This window comes from Magnolia sinica, chromosome 9, assembly GCF_029962835.1.
Source record: "Magnolia sinica isolate HGM2019 chromosome 9, MsV1, whole genome shotgun sequence".
Taxonomy (NCBI): Eukaryota; Viridiplantae; Streptophyta; class Magnoliopsida; order Magnoliales; family Magnoliaceae; genus Magnolia; species Magnolia sinica.
This window is the reverse complement of record NC_080581.1, coordinates 46,530,912-46,547,033: the sequence shown is the minus strand read 5'-3', so window position 1 is coordinate 46,547,033 and position 16,122 is coordinate 46,530,912. Positions and strand designations below refer to the sequence as shown.

The window sequence follows — 16,122 nt, the reverse complement described above, 5'->3', positions numbered from 1 at the left end:
GCAACTAAGACAGAGTCTGGTGGGTGTTTAACACCGCCCCAGAACATGGGAGTGAGTGATCAACTCAGTGGAACAATAAAGCAAAGGTTAACATGCTATCAATTCAATCAAGCAGTAATGATAAAGTAGAACAATCAAACATGTCCTAAGTACTCTTGTTAATGCAAGGATGTATGTAGAATGATGCATGCCCTCACGCGTGCACCCTCAGCGTCTTCATCTTACGTTACGCATGACATCGCCTCAAAGTGCGCCATGTCTTCCAGGCACATGCAAATGCGGTGCATGAACATGATTACCAAGTTGTTATTAGTCCTTTTCATACAGCAGGATTGAGAAGCTAAGGTACCTTCCTCATATCAACATCCAAACAGTGATCCATTCTAAGGTCGTCAGTCCTAGATCATCTCATACGATCATATGGTTTTAGGTCGTTGCAAAGGGCTTGTCACCAATCAATGCACGCCTATCATACCTTCGTTACTACAATAAGGCTCGTCACCTCAATGCGGTATCCAGGTATGCTCGTGGTCACTACAAAGGGCTCGTCACCAATCAATGTAGGCCGACAGCACAAATATAGTGTCCCATACCACCATAATCGGCTCACAAGTTTGGTTGCTCACTGGTCACTACGGGGAGACTCCTCACCCCAGTGTAGGCCGACAACTCGACCATGGTTTCCCATACCACCATGTCCGGCTCATGAGTCTTAGTGGATCAAGGTACAACGGTTTATAGGATTTGCACTGGTAAGTTTGGTACCCTAGATTCAAACAGTAGCGTCTATACATGGTGAACACACATCGGACAATCGGGTTACTTGAAAAACTCGACTAGCACGAGCACACATTGGATTGAACAACATAGAGTGCGCAAACACTCCGTGTGGCCAAACCACTGCCGACAACTCTAATACGACTTAGGTTCGTCTAATCACGTCCTATGTGGTGAAAGCAGCCTCAGCCACAATCTCAAGGCCGATTACCGATTTCCTGGACTAATTCATAGTACCAAACACATTCCACTACAACAGATATTGATATCAACAATTTAGAATAGTAATGGAACAACAACTCAAATCATGTGGTACGTAAGCATTTGAAGAATATCAACTTAACATGGATTTTCACATAAGTAATACTTGAACTTAAACAGCAAGGAATATGACTTGCATATAAGAAAACATACACACCAATAGGAGAGTTGAGAATCGGTTCTTAACGCCCGCAAATAGCATAATATATTACACTTTAGATCATTCAGGCATTTCTACAAACACTTAGAATACATAGTTCACATACATGACGTATGTTGTAATACACACATTTGGACAATTCCTTTTACCATGGAGTTGTCACACATACATCTAGCATAGGTACACAACAGATAATCATGGCAAACACATGTGCAAATTTTATACGTATACGGTACTTCCTACATATACATATAATACACAAATCTTAATATATCACATGCATATCAGGAACGCAAAATAAACATAGCGTTTGGCATGTGAAATTTCATCCATAACAAGAATAAACCATTAACTGGCATTGAAAGCCTTGAAAACCATAACCTATACGATTAAAGTCCGCACCTTAAACCATAAATAGAACACCGAACTAATTCAGACGATATGTCTTCGTCAACGGCGACAAGATAACCTAAAGCAAGAATAGAAATGAGCTACAACAACACAAAGACTGAGTTATAACACAGATTAGGGTTAGGTTAACTTACCCAAGAAGGAACTTAGAATCGCCGGAATAACGATTCAAAAGTGGTGGTTTAAGGATGAAGAAGAACAGGAAAGAATCGAAGATGATTCACCAACTTCTCTCTCACTTTCTCTCTCTTTTCCTCTCTCTTTCTTAGCTAGGGTTAGGAAATTCGTATGGAAAAGAGAGTTAGGGTTTTAAGGTCTATATATAGGCCTAACATTGATGAAAATAACCCCAGGGCCAAGGTATACTTATGTAACGACCTTGGAATTTTTGTGCTAATCTTTCCTTAAGTAGTTGTTTTTGGGGTAATTAGCGCTTTACTCGATTGCTTGTGAAATTCGCATCAATCACTTTAAATTGTATCTGCATGGCTCTAAACGTGTAGATTAGTGAGCGCTACGTTACTCTGAAATCTGGGATCCATCGCTAAATCCAGTTGTTCTGGGGATTTTTTGGAAGATCTGGATCGGACCTAGACCGCGCGTCGAAAGTCCGATGGCGATGATCTTAGGCTGTTGAGGTCACTGAGTTGGGCTTGGTCTTCACCTCGAAAATCAAGTCGATCTGATGTTCTGGGTCGATTTGGTTGAGCTCGGAGTGAAGAGTGTGAGAACGGTTGGAATTTATTAAGCTTTTTATGAAATCTGAGTCGTGTCGCTTGCGCGACGATTTTAAGCATTCTGACCGTTGGATTCTGACCCAATTTCACCCTCTGATCAGGATGGTTGGCCCAGGCATATCCTAGTGCTTGTGGACCTGATCGAGATTCCGTGACCGTTGAATTGAGTGTGGTCCGCCACGGCTGATCTGAAGAGCCGGTCGGTACGAAAACTCAGCCTGACCTAGATCCATGGTCAGTGAGCTTAAGTCCGACCTTTCGTGGTTATAGGCCCACCAGAAGTGCTTCGTTGGATCGAGAAAGGCGTGCTTTGGTTATAACCTAAGTATACCTTGACCCTGGGGTTATTTCCATCATTTTAAGGCCTATATATAGTCCTTAAACCCTAGCTCTCATTTCCATACGAATTTTCTCTAACCCTAGCTTGGAAAGAGAGTGGAAAAGAGAGAGTTAGTGAGAGAGATTGGTTGGTGAATCATCTTGATTCTTCCTTGTTCTTCTTCACCTTTGAACCTTCACTTTGAATCGTTCCTTTGGCGATTTTGAGTTCTTTTGGGGTAAGTTAACCTAACCCTAACCTGTGTTAGAGCTTAGACTAGACTTGGTGTTGTTGTATCTCATTTCTATCCTTATTTTAGGGTATTCTTGCGCCGTTGACGAAGACAACTCGTCTAAATCAGTTCGGCGGTTCTTTCTTTGCTTAAGGTGCGGACTTTAAGTGTATAGGTTATGGTTTTCAAGGCTTTCAATCCCAGTTAGTGATTTATTCTTGTTATGGATGAGATTTCACATGCCAAATGTTGCGCTTACGTTGCTTTCCTGATATGCATGTGATATGTTGAGATTTGTGTATTCTATGTGTATTTATAAAGTACCGTATACGTATAGAATATGCACTTATGTTTGCCATGATTAATTGTCATGTATGTATGCTGGATGCATGTATGACAACTCCTTGGGAAAAGGAAATGTCTAAGTGCATGTGTTTCAACATACGTCATGTATGTTGTTCCATGAATGCTAAGTGTTTGTAGAAATGCATGAATGATCTACGTGTAAATGATTACACTAAATGCAGGCGTTGAGAAGTGGTTCTCAATACTTCTATGGATGCGCATGATTTCCTTTATGCATTTACATTCCAAGTTATTTAAATTCAAGCATTCCTATGCTTACATTTATGTTAAGTTGATATTCTTCAGATGTGTATGCACCATGATTTGAGTGGTTGTTCCATTACTGTTTTACATTCCATATGAATATCTGTCGTAGTGTAGGATGTTTGGGACTATGCCTTAGTCCAGGAAATCGGTAATTGACCCTATGGTCGTGGTTGAGATTGCTTTCGCCACGTGAGACGCATTAGACGAACCCGAGTCGTATTAGAGTTGTCGGCAGTGGTTCGACCACGCGGAGTGTTTGCGCACTCCATGTCGTTCAATTCAACGTGCGCTCGTGCTAGTCGAGTTCGTCAAATAACCCGATTGTCCAGTGTATGTTAACCATGTATGGACGCTACTGCTTGAATCTAGGGTACCGAACTTACCAGTGAAATCCTAATAACCATGGTACCTGATCCGCTAAGACTCATGAGCCGGACATGGTGGTATGGGACACCGTGGTCGAGCTGTCGGCCTACGCTGGGGTGACGAGCCTCCCCGTAGTGACCAGTGAGCAACTTAATCTCGTGAGCCGATTATGGTGGTATGGGACACTATATTCGTGCTGTCGGCCTACATTGATTGGTGACGAGCCCTTTGTAGTGACCTCGAGCATACCTGGATACCGCAAGGAGGTGACGAGCCGATCTGTGGTAGTAAAGGCATGAAAGGCGTGCATTGATTGGTGACGAGCCCTTTGCTACGACCTCAACTATATGATCGTATGCAATGTCTAGGATTGACGACCCTAGTATGGATCACTGTTTGGATGGTGATATGAGGAAGGTATCTTAGCTTCCCAATCCTGTTGTGTGAAATGGACTAATAACAACTTGGTAATCATAACCATGCACCGCATTTGCATGTGCTTTGTAGATGTGGCACACTTTGAGGCGATGTCATGCGTAACGTAAGATGAAGACGCTGAGGGTGTACGCGTGAGGGCACGCATCATATTGCATTCATCCTTGCATTAACAAGAGTACTTAGGATTTATTTATTTATCCTGTTTTATCATTACTGTTTGATTGAACTGATAGCATGTTAACCAGTGCCTTATTGTTCCACTGAGTTGATCACACACTCCCACGTTTCTGGGGCGGTGTTTCACACCCACCAGACTCTATCTTAGGCCCTGATGTTGCAGATGTGGATGTGACGTCTGAGGCAGAGCGGGAGCTGGATGACGACGAGGCTGCCTTCTCCTATATGCAGTTTTCAGACGGGTTCTAGCGAGCCTCGGTCTGTTGCGCGGGATCTATGGGATTACTATTTTGGGAACTGAAATGATGTAACTTGTACTTATAATTTTGATAAATAACACTTTTACACGATCTGGTTGTATATGTAATTCAGGGGCTTACACTTGTACACATATTTTACTATAAGTCTTCCGCTTGCTTTATTCACTTATCCCTGAATCATATCTGCGTTTTGGCTTAATCTATCCCATGTTTATGTGCTAATACAGTCAACATACATCATTCATTAATTATGTTGCATAAGTGATGTTTTGGAACTCGGGAGCTGAGTTATGCTCGACCCCCGAATTTCAGGGCGTTACAACTTAGGTTATAACCAAAACAGGCTTCTCTCGATCCAACGGAGCACTTCCAGTAGGCCTTTTTCCACGAGAGGTCGGACTTAAGCTCACTGACCATGGATCTAGGTCAGACTGAGTTTTCGTACCGATCGGATCTACAAATCAGCCGTGGCGGACCACACTCAATTCAACGATCACCAATACTCGATCAGGTCCACAAGCACAAGGACATGCTTGGGCCAGCTTCCCTGATCTGAGGGTGAAATTGGGTCAGAATCCAACGGTCAGATTGCTTAAAATCGTCGCGCAAGTGACACGACTCAGATTTCATTAAATCTCATTTAATTTCTCACCGTTCTCACACTCTTCACTCCGGACTCAAACAAATTAACCCAGAACATCATCTGGACTTGATTTTTGAGGTGATGGTCAAGTCCAACATGGCGACCATAACAGCCAAAGATCATCGCTATCGGACTTTCGACGCGTGGTCCAGGTCCGATCCAAAGCTTCCAAAAATTCCCAAGAGCAACTGGATTTAGCGATGAATCCCATATTTCAGAGTAACCTAGCGCTAATGATACTACATGTTTTGAGTCATGCAAATCAAATTTAAAGTGATTGATGCAAATTTCACAAGCAATCGAGTTTAGCACTAATTACCCCAATAAGCTTCTAAGGAAAAAAAATAGAGGTAGTACTCGGGTCTTGGCACAAAATTTTCCGGGTCATTATAAAAACCTATGGCTACGGATTTAATCCGTAGCTATAGATTACAATAGCTACAGATATAATCCGTAGCAACTATTTCAGTAGCGAAAAGTACATACGACTGCGGGTAATATTTGTAGCTAAAAGTAGTGCTAGATCCGTAGCAATATGCCGAATTTAATAACAATTGCGGTTGTTAAATTACCAGCTACGGTCAATATCCATAGCTATTTCCAGCATTTTAAAAAATTATAATAATTCATTTAATCAATTACCCCCTGCATATTCATTCATTCATTCAATTACCACCTGCATAATCATTCATTCATTCAATAATGAATCAATTACAATCCTTCATTTAGACTAAAAATTACAATTATAATCATTCATTCAATAATGAATCAATTACAATCCTTCATTCAATCAATTACAATTACAATTACACTAATTCTGAAAATACAAATCTTGGTGAGTCTGTGTGCACTCACATATGGCCAGGTGCATCCTTCATCCACCATAGATAGAAAATGGATGCGAGTATCAGTAGTCCACTTGCACATCCGACAACTATACTGATAATTTCTCTTGTGCGTCTTCTGTAATTATTCGAGGGCGAACCACCGCTAGAGAACTCTGTAACATAAAAATAAAGAATCAGTCAATTGAAAAAGGATGAAAACTAAATGCATGGAAAACATAGAATTCCTCTTATGTAAACTGAATTAATGCTCCAAACAGCGTTCCCACAAACAAATTTTCAGAAAAGACATCATCCAAACATGCTATGAAATAAATTTTCAAACTAAAAATTTATTTTTGCTTAGCCTGGGCCTGGCTCATTGACAGTCCTACATGTGACCAGTAGGCAACAAATGGATGTGCGTATTTGAATGCGAAGACCTTTTTGTAGCCGGGATCTTGCAGGTGATCATTGTCCACTTCGACCCCATGAGAAAACCAAGCAGTGTTTTGCATTAAAAAAATGAAATTTTAATCAAGGGAGCAAGATTTGATTGACAGAGCTAACCTTGGCCTCAGAACAAAGGGTTTGTATGGTTCTTGTTGCCTTCTAAAGCTTTTGACCTGTGAAAATTTACAACAGCAGGAGGTATGCATTAATTTACTTGTTTGAAGCGAACAAATCATCACTAACCAGCAAAAGCTAAAGAGCATCTTACCATTTTGTTAAGTTGCAAAGCAGATTATGTAAGACCCGTGTCCTAGTTCGTACCGTTCCATTGACTTCCGCGATCCTTCCGATCTAATTCCGGCAACCTTCGCACCATATCCGATGATTGCGCGCAATCCTAAGCCGAGTCCTGCATACCGAAGACGGCTCAACCCGAAACTTGTATCATAGCGACCGCGTCATCACCGCGGTTCCAACGCCGCAACTCGCGTACCGAACCGATACCCAGGCCAGGAGATGTGGGCCTGCCTTCATTCCGAAGAAACGCCGTGCATTGCAGACTTCGAGGGAATCTCTACGAAATGTCACATCAAATCAAGACAAGTATACCACCTTACCTCTATGCTACCTCACCCAACAACAAGTACAAGTGGCCTCTCTCCCTTTTCCAACAGGTCAAACCTCTCTCTCCCCTCACCATTCCTCCTTTTTATAATTTTCAAACAAATCCATCACCTTTTTCTAAAAAAATCAAACTCACCCATACCTCCCATCCCATTCCTTACATCATCCTATCCCTTTTATTATTTTTCCTCTCTCATTCCATCTCTTCACTCCCAACAACAAAACTTCACACGTCCAACACTCTCTCCCAAATGCTAAGTGTGGCCCACTTTCCCTACCCTCTCATCTCTCATCTCAACCATTCATCTTTCATCAACCACCATTAAAAGTAAAGGCAAGGAGCTAAGGAGGCTAAGGGAGCAAGAAGGAGGCCTAGAGGTGGGTGATTTACCGTTGTTTTCAATTTTATGGCCCACTTGTTGGTGGGACCCATTTTAATGTATGTGATTTAATCAAGAGGCCCCATAGTGGCGGGGTCCCTCTATCTCACCGTGTCTCACTCTTTATGTCTCCCTTTCTCTCTCTCTCTCTCTCTCTCTCTCTCTCTCTCTCTCTCTCTCTCTCTCTCTCTCTCTCTTTTGTTATGGGTGTAGTCTACTAGATCCACACCGATCGTGGACCCACCATGATGGATGTATTCTATCAACACCATCCATTTGCCTTATCCATCCCATCCAGTGGGCCTGACCTGGATGATGGAAAACATAAATATTAGACCCATTAGGTGGGCCACGTTCATGTGGGACCCACCTTGATGACACGTGGGCCACCTACATGTGGGATCCACCATGATGATTGTGTTATATCCATGCTGCCCAGCGTCCAGGAGACGCTGGACAGTGGCTAACATGGAGTGTGTATACTGACGTGGGTGTGTTCTAACAAAAAAAACAATATTTGCTTTTGAGGTGGGTTGTCCATGTAGGCCCCACCTTGATGTATATATACAATCCAAGCCATCCATCCTCTTCTTCAGATCATTTTAGGCGTTGAACCGAAAAATGAGGTTGATCTGGTTTCCTAGCGGGCCATTATATAGGAAACAATGTTCCTACCTTTGATATACTCCCTAATGCTCCTGTACATCAAAAACCACCCAATATTGGACTCGTTGGGATTGTATCGAGCCACAAGGACCAATGGCTGGGATGGATTCGTCTAAGGTGGGCCCAACCTATCAAAAACCATCGGATTAATGGTTTTCAAAAAAAACGAAAGAATAGGGGCAGCAGCAGGGAAAAGGGACAGCAGCACCTGCTGCTGCCGCTGTCAGTGGGCGGGCGGACGGCCTGGCAGGCCCTTACGGCCCCAATTATGGGCCCCACTGTGATACGTTTCGAACATCCACACCATGCATTTGATGGGTCCCCACAGACCAGGTGTCCACCCCAAAAATCAGCCTTATACGGAACTCAGGTGGGCCACACCATCTAAAATCATGTGAAGACATGCCTAAACATATAAAAACACTTGGTGGGGCCTACCTAAAATTTGGATGCGGCTGAAACTTGGTCTGAACCCTCAGCCAAGTGGGACGCACCTAATGAGTGGACTGGATTTTTGAACCACATCACGGTGGGCTCCCTGTCCACGTGATAAAAATAATAATAATAATAATAATAATAATAATAATAATAATATCACGGTGGGCTCCCTGACCTGACCGTGTGACCCTGTCAACGGGTTGCATGGCAAATAAACGTTACGGTGGGCCCCAGTCCCACCCAAGTCCACGTGGCCTTGTGAACAAATTGGATGTAAATAAACGTTATGGTGGGCCCAGGTCCACGTGGCCTTATGAACAGGTTGGATGTAAATAAACAATATGGTGGGCCCTGGTCCACGTGATCTTATGTACAGGTTGGATGTAAATAAACATTATGGTGGGCCCTGGTCCACATGACCTTATGCAAAGATTGGATGTAAATAAACATTACTGTGGGCCAGGTCACGTGTGACCTTATCAAAGGGTTGGATGGAAAATAACTATTACAGTGGGCCCAAGTTGTGTGGCAAATAAACATTACTATGGGCCCCAGGCCTAAGTGACCTTATCAATGGGTTAGATGGAAAATAAACATTATGGTAGGCCCCACATGGGACCCACTTGTGTATGTATTGTGATCCACACCCTCCATTAGTGTGGGCTCCACCATGATGGATGTGTTTCATCCAAACCGTCCAATCATTTTGGAAATTATTTTAAAGCCATATTTGAGGCCCATCTTGGTGTATTTGTGGGCCGTCCATTGAGGCCCACCTTGATTTGTATAAGGCCTATATTATGAGGCCCATTGCGACGTATGCAAGGCCCATGTGACTAGGCCCATCTTGATGCATTTGTGACCCGTCGTTGAGGCCCACCTTGATATATATATATATATATATATATATATATATATATACGAGACCCATGTATGAGGCCCATTTGATGTATTGGAGGCCCATGGGTCGAGGCTCAATGGGATGTACATGAGGCCCATTATATCATGATTCCAACATGATTTATGTGTTAACTCTTACAGCGGCAGTACCTTGGGAGCAATGTTGGTTAGATGCCCACATCGTGCGGACGATGTCGGTTAAATGTCCGCATTGTCACTCTCCCCAGGGCCCATTAATAGGCCCATACTTGCAGTGTGTAGGCCATCTAGGCCCATCTTCGTTTTGATCAGAGCCCATCACCACATAACATGTATAGTATAGATTCATGATTCATGATCATACGCATCATATGTATGCCTGATGTGAGGATTGACTGATTATTGCACATGCCTTCGGGTAGATGGTTTATGGACTCCCTGATAGGCGGAGTTGCCCTACATGAGCGCTCGGTATGCGCAAGATTGTTGCATGTCTGATGGTATGATTCATGCACTTGCATTCATGTGATTGTGCCTATTGTATGCCCTAGTGACATCAGGGTCATAGCCTCCATAGATACATCATGGGTGGCTAGATTGGATACCGAAAATGTTTGGTTCTAGCATACGGGCGCCATAGATGTCCCTGGGTGAAAATCCCTAAACCTGATGGTACCAAAGGATGACTCCAACGTCGAGACCGAGTGGATATATGAGCGCACGAGGGCCGAATACCAGGGGGCCGCGTCTCCCACTGTGTCGTGGTCGGTTGGAAAGGGGTGTAGCCTTACTCGCCCGAGGGTAGGGGCAATACTAGGCTGAGTTTGACTAGCTCATGAATGAGTCCGCTATTGACATGCTGAATAGTTATTAGCAGACTATTGGCCAGGCAGATAGTGATGTTTCTTACGCTCACTTGGACTGTGTGGCTTGGAGAGTGGCAGTGCCTCTTGGAGTGTACTAAACCCTAGTGATTATCCAGAATAAGAACTGAACTGATATATGATGAGGATTGGTATGCTTGAGTTGCATCTCGCATCGCATGGCCATGTTATGGCCGAGAGCATTCATATCTTGCACTGCATAGCCTTGGTACAGCTGATTGCATTCATGTTCTCATCACCATTATTCTGTATTACTCTGACCTTGCATTCTGAGCACGCTTATATTGCGCACACACTTACACCACCCTCTAAGCTTTCTATAAGCTTATGCACAATTGATGCGTGCAGGTGACGCCAGGACGCAACCGTAGTATAGTAGCAGTAGGAGCGTGCAGACGAGCTTCTAGAGTTTTGTTACTTTCGTCATATTGTATTTCCCTTTCATACGCACTGTATCCAAAAGTTTTTTATCATAGTAGATTTTGTGATGGTGTTCTTGTGGTTATTGTTCGTGGGTTATGCTTTTGGTTATACTCATTATGAATCAGACTGATGATTATAAATCTTCCTTGTAGTATCCCAGGATTGGAACCTGGTAAATGGGTGCCAGGAGCCGAGAATAAGGTTCTACGGAGGCTGTCGGCGCTGGATTCGGCGATCAGGAATTTTGTGAGCCCGGTTTCCGAGTTCGGGGCGTGACAATTAGCCAGCTACTTCTAGTTTCATGGAGAGTAGAGATAATACTTTACCATGGAGCCACAACACTATTTCCGTTTGGTAACAATAGCTCTATTTACATAATCACAGGAGAAACAGAGAAATCAACATATTACAAAAGAGGAAACTGCCCCAAGAGTTAAAAGTGGCATCTTTAGTTGGCATTTGTTAAAGATGGATGGCAAGGTCATGATTGCCTAATAAGAGTGATTCATTGGAATCATATGTAAGGGTTAAAGATGAACAGTCTAGATCAATGGATTGGACTAGGTGTCCCAAGGTAACTACGTGCACTATAACTTACATTACTCTTGAAAGCAATGGAGCATCTCTCCATCTCCTCCACTTTCTCTTCTTTCTTGGCCTCAGCAGCAGCAGCTCCACCACCGGCACTTGCAGCCACAGCAAAGCCACCACCACTACCACCAGAAGGCACTAAAGCAAACTTCTCCCTACATAATGATAATACAAATTAACAAGATCTCACCACCAACTTTAGCCCAATTCTTTGAAAAAACTTCCCCTTCTTTTAATGGCACGTTTATTCATAATAATCGAAATACATCAAGAAAGGGGCAACGATTGTTCAATAAAAATAAAGATCTAGGAACATTTTGGTAATGAATTTGTCTTTTTTAAAAAAAAACATTCAATTTGTCTTAAGGCTGAATTACTCTCATTAAACCAGTGTTTTCTAATTGCCATGTTTACTTAATGTCATTATTCCATTGTTGGGTGCCATGAAGAGATAGGAAGCCTCCAAAGATATTTTATTTGGCAACTAATGGAGGAAAAACAAACACATCATTTGGTAGAGTGGGCTATGGTTTAAAAACCACATCAGCAAGGTAAGGGGAAATAATCCTCTAAATAGCATTAATTGTTGACTTTTCAGTATTTATCATAAAAGCTAACTTTTTACAAATTTCTAAGAAGAGTCTGATGGAAGACTGAGAAAACTACAAATTTCTAGTCTTATAATAACTACAAAAACCAAAAATTAATCAGTAATAAAAATTATAACCATTCTTAGTCTTGCTTGGATTATCAGAGAACAAAATCAAACCACCTCTTTAGGATGAGTGCTTTCGGTTGTAGTACATTTCCGCTAATTTACAGCCTTCCTTTTCTTCATTTTAGTATTCATGGACACGCACAACACAAAAGTAAAAACAACACAAAAACTAATAGTCTATGATAAAAACTGGATGATAACAAAAGACAATGTTACCTTTTCAAGAGGTCTTGTCGATGAACTAATGGTGCAGGAATCAAATATAGTGAAAGCTAGATCAGTTATGCTCTTCCATAGGCTTGAATGAGAAAACAAATAATTAGACTCCAATGAACAGAAAGACCTACTTGCAAAATTCAAAATTTTGAGAATTGAATATTTTGAAATTCAAACAACCCAAAAAAAAAGGTCAAAACAACTAAAATTTCCAAGCACATTCGAGCAGTCCCACCAACAAAATTCAAACTCTATATGAATCTATATGAACAGAAACACAGGAACGACTAAATCTCCAACCACATTCAAGCAGTCCCACCTCATGGTGAATTTTCAAAGAAGTTATAGCTGAAACTAGAAAGTATAGAAACAGGAATAGATTCTGATTGTAACTTTGCAACTGAAAATGATGGTTAACATTAAGTAGATAAACCAAATGCAACTGATAACTATTATAGTTTCATTCATACAACCTAGATCACACAATGTTCCTAATATCGAAGCTCCATTCCAAATAAAATCTTTGAAACAATCAGTGTAATGATAAAAAGGATAAACAAAATTTATAATAGAATCAAAGGAAATAAGCACTACCAAAGGATAGAGCAAAGGTTAGTGCATTATCAAACTGATTCAATTTAGAGAGCAATTGAATGAATGGGATTGCGGATAGTAAATTGGGAAGATTTTAAATTGGGAAGATTGAATACCTATCCAAATGCAAATATGGAATTATTAAACCCAGCTAAACAGATAGTAAAGAACTAAATTTTTAAGGAAATTCAAATACTCTCACAATCTTTAAAATTACAAATGAAACATGTGATAATAGTCTCAAATTGAACCCACAACCTCAAGGTAGCAGCAAGGCTCCATTCAATTGAGCTGTAAAATATATGATTCTTACAAAATTCACTAAAAGAAGAATATTCAAAAAGCAATACTCCAAAACAATGAGAAAGTGACAATAAAAACAAGGAAAAGGCAAGCAGAACTCCCATAATGATACTTTCTTTACCTTGAAAATCTGAGAATGATAATATGCAAGTCTATGAGATTCTTCTCCTCCTGATATATACTAGCCTGAACAAAGAAAACAAGCGTTGCATATGAATGAATTTGTCTCATGACTTGAACTCATTTAACCTAGAGAGCATCTAAGAACCAAGGTCCATAAGTCATGTTGCTTTGACATACATCAGGATCCATAATTACATATTTACATATCAAGTTCAATATTGTGCTAAAAGTGAAATCGATCAATTTCTAGACAAAACTAACAAGAAAAAAAAAAAAAAAAAAGATCACTCGATCGTTCTTTAATAAATGGGAGATTTAATATTGTTGCAGCATTTTCTTAATGATCTGTTTGCAGCTAGCACATCTGTAGCTGGCTCAGATCAATAGCCTAGCTCACCAAACCATGGACTGTTCTTGCATCTTTTTCCTAACCAATTGTTTTCGTAATTGATGGTTTACAAACAGACGGCTAAGAAAAAGCTGAAACAACAATTGAAATTTGATAGAAGAAAGACAAAGATTGGACCTATTTACAATAGTCACTTGTCCATCAGTTGGGTCAGCTTTGCTTCAAATTCCTTCTCCAGTTCCACTTCTTCTTCCAAATACCTCCACTTCAGCTCAATCTACTTTTCTTCATGCAATCATATCAGCTTCTCTCTCTCTCTCTCTCTCTCTCTCTCTCTCTCTCTCTCTCTCTCTCTCTCTCTCTCTCTCTCTCTCTCTGCTTCAAACTCTTTAATCTGATTTGACTGGCTATCAATGAGTCGAGCAATCTCTTCAAGCCTACTTTAAGGACTGTTTGGATTTATGGATTTTTTATTTTTTTATTTTTGAAGAAAATGGAGTTTTTTGGGAAACTCCATATCTAGAAAACAGTAGGAAATGAAAATTTGTTTCCCATGATTGTCTTTCAGCAAGATTTTCTTGAAAAAATTTCTTCATTTACAAATCTATATTCATGGAAAATTTGTTGCCAGTCTAGGCAAGGAAATTAAAAGGGGGCATTTTTCAGGAAATGAGAGAAATGGAAATGACATTTTCAAGAAATTTACAAAAACAAACAAAAAAAAATGCCATTTTCATGGATATGACATTTCATCAATTTATATTTCAAGAAACCCAAACAGGCCCTTAGAGTTTGATCTGAATAGGAATTTTCCAAGTGCTATGACAATGCTGCTAATATTGTGTTACAAGGGAAAAAGGTTTGAGCCTTTGACAGAAGGCTTGAATTTTTTCTCTCAAAACTACAGCCAAAAATTCAAGAGTTCGAACGAATGTTTTACCATTCGAGATAGGAATTGCAGGCATACAATTCCAAACAGCATAATACAACAGTAAGTGTTTTTTCCCCCAAAAGCTTTCTACAATTAGGAATTCACAGTCATGCTTGATTCTAAGAATCTTTGTTTCGGGCCTCTGCAATTACCCATTTCTTAAGATGTGAATCACCAATCCCCCTAGATAAAGCTAACGACCCTTGTAATCTCCAAACACCATGGCTGCAATTGACATAGCCCCCCTAAAAGAAAATGTTTCTCGAATCCATTAGTTTCAATCCCAAAAAAAAAATAAAAAAAAGCAATGCCGACAATAGAAATCCATTAGTTCTAATCCCAAAATGCTAACGGTACAAAAGGTAGAAAGATGGAAACAACTTGTCCAAGAAAAATAAGGAAAAGATTGTGTTCATTTTGCACAAATGGGCCCATCAATATTATGAACCTCATCTTGGATGGTTTATGGACCAAAAATCACTCAGATTGAAAGATCCTAGTTGTAAAATATTCTGACTTTTTCTTGATAGAATGTGAACAAGTGTTGTACTTTCTCTCTTAACCATCTATTTATTGATAGCCTAATGGAAAATATTTGGTTTGTGGCCCACCCACAGAGGTGCCTATGATGCCAACTATTAGAATCTTTTGACACTGGGTGTTCCACTTGCACCACTTGTGCGAAATGAACACCCAAATGGTATTTGTAAAACTTTAATACCTCTACTTCAACATCCTCATCTCCATAATCTAGGAAAATACCATTAACCCAACTTGTAACATGTACAGATGGGTATGTGACCAACAGAAGTATTTCATTCTGCTCTAAATAAACTCATCCAAATAATGGTAGAAGTTGGAACACACAAGAAAGTGCACATACTCATGGTTGATCCAAAAAAATAAAATAAAATGCTAGTCAGTTAAGGAACAGCATGTTCTAAGGATAAGCATGGCTGAAATGAGGATATTGAGATTGATGATCGGTGGCGAGATGAGGAAGGATAGAATTAACCTAACCACCAAATCAGTGAATTTACAGAAGTTGGAGTGCTAAAGATACACAAATAAAAACTCTCCACAGATTTAAGTTGGAATTCGCTCTTTCTCTTTGTTCCATTCGCTTGATTTGCTACAACCACTTCATTCTCCATGAAAGTAGATTTCTCTACTGTAAGAATCTCAAACAGAAAAGTTCTGAACTCAGAGAACCATAACAATGCAAAGGTTCTTGTTAGGATAGCGATTGAGTAAATAGCGAGAATCAGAACCAAATAATAGGGACATTCAAACGTAACAGTAAATAAAGAAATTTATAGGGACATTCAAAGGT

The 16,122-nt window shown here is 40.6% G+C and overlaps 1 long non-coding RNA gene across 1 annotated transcript; it reads right to left on the bottom strand.

The window, feature by feature from the left end:
• Window positions 1-14,926: 14,926 nt before the first annotated feature.
• Window positions 14,927-16,087, bottom strand: LOC131256287 (uncharacterized). The gene is made up of 2 exons (XR_009176723.1): window positions 15,853-16,087; window positions 14,927-15,034 (listed from the first exon to the last, which is right to left on the bottom strand). It is a non-coding gene; the product is annotated as an uncharacterized LOC131256287 (long non-coding RNA).
• Between the last annotated feature and the right edge of the window lie 35 nt (window positions 16,088-16,122).